The sequence below is a fragment of the Nicotiana tabacum genome, chromosome 17 (genome assembly GCF_000715075.1).
Source record: "Nicotiana tabacum cultivar K326 chromosome 17, ASM71507v2, whole genome shotgun sequence".
Taxonomy (NCBI): domain Eukaryota; kingdom Viridiplantae; phylum Streptophyta; class Magnoliopsida; order Solanales; family Solanaceae; genus Nicotiana; species Nicotiana tabacum.
Genome location: NC_134096.1, coordinates 76,660,180 through 76,665,833, shown reverse-complemented (window position 1 = coordinate 76,665,833; position 5,654 = coordinate 76,660,180). Strand labels below are relative to the sequence as shown.

The 5,654-nt window shown below is 37.1% G+C and overlaps 1 non-coding gene across 1 annotated transcript; it reads left to right on the top strand.

Annotated features, from left to right (window-relative positions):
• The first annotated feature begins 2,047 nt into the window (after positions 1 to 2,047).
• Positions 2,048 to 2,155, top strand: LOC142172258 (small nucleolar RNA R71). Its single transcript, XR_012701631.1, has one exon. It is a non-coding gene; the product is annotated as a small nucleolar RNA R71 (small nucleolar RNA).
• The last annotated feature ends 3,499 nt before the right edge of the window (positions 2,156 to 5,654 follow it).

Below are 5,654 nucleotides of genomic sequence, written 5' to 3'. Positions count from 1 at the left end.
AAGCAAAACCTTTGGAAAAAACCGTGCCACAAAAAAAAACCAAGGGAGAATTGTTACACTACCTAAGAAAAACAATAATATTTTTTTTCTTCGACTTTGATCCCTCAAGAAGACAGTCGAGCAAATCCATCATTGGGAAAAGTCAAAAAAAATTCAAACAAAACACAAGAAAACAAACAAACATGTACATATTTACCTCCCCCACCCCACATTTTAAATTGTGGCATGTTCCCATGACACATAAATAAAAAGAAAGAGTTAAAGAAAACTCCCCTGATTCATCTAGTCGGGGTTCTGAATCAAAGTTGGGATCTCATTTGCACGCCCGACCCAGTGCACACATGCATGCTGAGAGCTTTTTTTCGGCCTTCTTTAGGTAAACCCCATACTTATCATGATTACTCTCTCCAACTAGTTCTTTTAGAGGGCCCGTTGCTCCTTCTATAATAAAGACCACCCTTTCTTCCCCCACTCTGAGCATGAGCGGCCTTGCTTGAATGTCCAGAATCGCTCTGCTAGTAGCCAAGAAGGGTCTCCCTAGAATCATAGGGACTTCCCTATTCTCTTTTATAGGGACTTCAAATTTGTTCACCCGAACTAGCACATCTTTCACTCTTCCTTCAGGTATGATTGTGGTATGATCCGCCAGCTGTAAGGACATAGATTTAGAACTGATTTCTCTAATTTCTCCCTCCAATTTTCTGTAAGTAGACAAAGTAATAAGATTAATGGATGTACCTGAATCATACAAAGATTTTTAAAATTTAGTACTTCCTAAAGAGCAAGGTATAGTAAAACTCTCTGGATCTCCACACTTTTGAGGGAGCTTATTTTGCATAATAACACTACAATGCTCTGTGAGCTTGACTACCGATGTCTCCTCTACTTTATCTTGTTGGACAGTATCTCCTTTAAGAAATTGTCATATGTTGGTATCTATGAAAGCACCTCTATGAAAGGTACATTCACATTCACCTGTTTGAGCACTTCTAGAAAACAGCCAAATTGTTTGTCCAGCTTCTCTCTTCTTTGCTTCTAAGGGAAAGGTAAAGCACACATATATTTACTCTCTTCGATCTCATCATTACTTTTTTGTTTGTCTTTAGTCTTCCTCGTTGGAACTTCAAATTTGTTCTTCTTCTTCAGATTATCATCTTGCTCTGCCCTCACTTCATTTCTACGATGCTCATCACGTTTTTGCTCTCCTTCATTATTAACTTGATTTCCCGTCAACTCATTCTTCTCGGCTACCAACGGATCTTACAATACTTTTCCATTCCTCAAAGACACTGCATTTATTATTTCCTTTGGATTCCTTTCAGTATCTGCAGGGAGGGTTCCTGGAGACCTCTCGTATAACAGACTAGCAATCTGCCTCACTTGCCTTTCTAAGTTTCGAATAGCTGCACCATGAGTTTCAAATCTCTCATCTACTAATAAAAGCCTTCATTAGATCTTCCATGCTAGACTGATTATAATATGGAGGCTAGTATTGCTGCCTCTACTGATTCTGAAATTTTGGAGCTCCTTGTCCCTGCCCCTTGGGGTCTCAGATTATTCTGCTGCGATGAGTTCAGGCTACCACTTTGTGAACTCCAAGAAAAGCTTAGGTGCCTCTGCCCCATAGAGTTAAAATTATTACCACTTTGGTAGTTGCCTCTATCAAAATTTCCCAAATCATTTACCACTTCATCTACATCTGAGGCCTGACACTCATACGTTGAATGGCCCATTCCACAAAAGTCACAAAATTAATGATGGTTGGCTCTGGACCTTGGCTAAGGTCAACTTTCTTATCTTTTTGGTCATGACATCTAGATAGGCTTGCACTGATGTGTTCGAATCTACTTGATGAACCCCAACTGACTTTCTTCTATCATTACTCTCAGCAGGCCATTGGTTAGCATCTTCAGAGAGCTCATCAAGAATTACAACAATCTCCTCAGGAGTCTTCTTCATTAAAGGACCACCAACTACAGTGCTCAGAGTTCGTCGAGAGGAAGGTGTCAGTCCATACCAAAAGTCTTAGAGTTGCATCCATAATTCAATCCCATTATGCTGACACTTATCTCACTATCTCCTTGAATCTTTCCCAAGCCTCAAAAACTGTTTCAGTGTCCTTCTGGTAGAAGTTGTGAATTTCTCTTCTGAATTTTACTGTTTTTGCAGCTGAGAAGTATTTGTCAAGGAACGTTTTAGTCATATCTCCCCATGTCCTGATCGACCCAGTTGGTAAGCTACGAAGCAGTGCTTCACGTCGTCCTTTAGTGAAAAGGGGAATGCCCTTAAGTAGATAGCATCTTTTGACACTCCGTTGTACTAGAAGGTGTTCATGATTTCCTCAAAATCCATCAAGTGAGTGTTAGGATCTTCATTCACCTTCCCTCTAAAAATACAGTTGTTCTGGATAGTTTAAAGCAAACCTTGCTTCAACTCAAAATTATTCGTTGCTACGAGTGGAGGTCTGACACTGGACAGTCCCTAATTGTAGACTGGTTTAGCATAATCACCCAATGATCTACCCGTCTTAGGTCACATATTTTCGTACAGGTCTTCAACCAAGGGTCGATTTAGATTGAATCTTCGACCCCCATCATCTTCGATAGGCTCATCATCAGCTCTACGGGCTGTCTCAGCTGCTATTCGTGCAACTTCTTCTCTATGTTGTGCTACCTCTCTTGCAGCTAAATCTACCCTATCGTCACCGTTATTAGTCATGTGTTCTTGGGTTGAATGTTTCCCCAAGAAATTTCCGGTGAGTTCATTCTCTTTCCTCAACTGTCACAGACTCTTTTCTACCTCTGGATTGTATGGAATCAATTCTTTTGAAGAAGATCGAGTCATACACTAGAGAAGTCAACTTGTTATCTGCACCCCAGAGAAAAAACCCGTGAAGAATAAAATAAAATAGGTTCCTGAATTAGCCCCAAAAACTATTTTGAACACTATTGATTGCCAATCCCAGGCAACGGCGCCAAAATTTGACGAACGCAAAACACAATACGAAACTGATGCTCGCTAGCCAAAGATAGTACCGTTTAATTATTGTCTCAACTCGGATTGGATTTAAATAATGCTCAAGTAATTTCTAGCTTAACGCTATTCAAGATGATTAACACTTGGGTCGGAATGATTAATAATTAAAATTAACTATGAAACTAAAACAATTAACAATTGATCATAGAAAGATAAGAGTTGAGCAACACCAAAATATCAATGGGAGAAATAAGGGTCATGACAGGATAAGTGCAAGATATGCAAGCATGCGTTAATGCATTAGTGTTCAGGAAAATGTCTCTCAAATATTCTCCTAACTTGATTTAATCAACAATTCAACAAGCTCTTTCGATTACTTAAAATAATCACTAAATTAAACCAAACAAAATACTGCAAAGATAATCACCAAATATTCCTCTTTCGATTAAATAAACTGGTGAATAAAATTGCAATCATTTAAAGCTCCATAAACGAATTCAAGAAAAGAACTAGAGTTAAAATCCACAAATATCATTCGAAACACCATATTCCTCAAACCCTAAGGCAAACTACTCCATATTCATGGAAAAATTCATCGCAAATAAAATTGATTAATAAGAAAACATGAATTCAATCCAAACTCAGGTGTTGAGTTAAGGAAAGAATGATGAATCCTTGTGCTTTGATTCTCTAATGCTCTTCCAATCTTTCGGAGGTCAAAAGTCCCATCAAAAAATGTGTTTCCAGTATATTTATACCAAGTAGAAATGAACTCGGATGAAACTACCCTCTTTGAGCCGAAGTGGAAAAACCTGCAAACTTTTTACACTTCATGCGTCGCACCATGTGTCGCATTGGTGTAATTTACTCAGTTGCAAACTCTTTGAACTCCACTTGTTTGACAAACTTTTGTACTAATGCGTCGTACTATGCCACGCGCCCTATGCCACATTATTGTATTTTTCTGTGAGACCCAAAACCTCCAAGTCTTAGAACTTCTCAAACTTCTAACGAACGTTTATACTAATGCGACGCTTAATGTCACGCCTTATGCAATGCATTAATACATTTTGCTCCAGCCCATGCACTTTCTTCCAACTTTCCGTATGCAACGCCGGTCCACCCCGGATGCGATCCCGGTTTAATTATTTGGCTTTTACTTAGACTTCAAAGCTCCAAATTATTCAATTTAGCTCTAAAATATTTTTTTTAACTCGAAATTATTTCATGCAAGGTATAAAATACGTAATAAGTTCAAATCACCATCATTTAAAGCTCGAACACGCGTAAAATACAGTAATTAGAGTATAAACTACGGGTAGAATACGAGTTTCTAGCTTACCATAAACGGTAAATAGTTTGGACTTAATGGATATAAAGTGATATTTTTCAAAAAATAAAAACTCGTCCCACTGGTAAAGCCAATGGGTCGAATTTTTATTTTTGGGGTTCATCAAGTCCACGTGAGTGATTTTATGTAAAATAGCCCGGGTTAGTCATTTTTGGATCGGCAATCGAAAAATAATTAATGTTTGTAAAGTCATTAAAAAATAACTATTATTTTGTAGAAGCACGGAAAGTTCCAACATAATATGCGGGATTATGTATATAATTTTTCAGCATATTATGTTGTAACTCTAGCACACAGAAAGTTCCAGCATAATATGCGAGATTATGGAGCTCCTGCATATAAACTTTCAGCATATTATGACGGAACTGCAGAACATTATAAAAATCCAGCATATTATGCTGGAAGCTCATATGTAAAAAAAATCGAACTCCAGCATATTATGCTAGAATATTTCCGAATTTTTAAGAGTGATTTTGTTGAGATTTTATCTTTTCATGAAAAGCGGCTAAATTTCTTTTACTTTTAGAACTTTAGCTAGTTTTCAATTACCAGTTGTAAATATGATTATTTCTGATTTTTGCCTGATTTTATATGTTTTAAATTTTTTGCAACGTCATTAAATATTGTTGGAAATATTACCTTTGTTTAATATAACTTTTTGTGTGAAATGGCAATAGTAATGCGTCTTTTATGTGACAAAAAGAATGATGATTTTCTTATACAATTTTCATTAGTTGGATGACTATATTATAATAATCAACTCGATACATTTAAAAATCACGAAAACTATGTATTTTATAATGTTACAGTTAGAAAATACTGGTAGAGTCCACACTTGTACATAAGTCAACGCAGTGAAGTTTCTAAGTAAATCTAGACATAGATATTTTTAGATTTTCTAAAGCTTATAAAGTAAAATTGACACATTGAAAAATAATGTTAACTCGGCACATATTGTTATAATGTGATGTCTTTCGCGCTAAAGAACGCTGGAGCCACTTATCAGCGGCTCGTAAACAAAATGTTCGAGAAACAAATAGGGAAAACCATGGAAGTTTACATAGATGATATGTTGGTTAAGTATTTAAACGCAGGTGATCATCTTAAACACTCGCAAGAAACCTTTGACATCCTAGGAAAGCACAACATGAAGATTAACCCCGAGAAGTGTGCATTCAGGGTCAACTCCGGTAAGTTCCTGGGATTCCTGGTATCACAAAAGGGGATCGAGGTTAACCCCGACAAAATTAATTAAAGCCATCGAAGACATCCCGGATTACCTATCAAGCGTGAAAGAGGTTCAAAGGTTGATAGGGAGACTAACCGC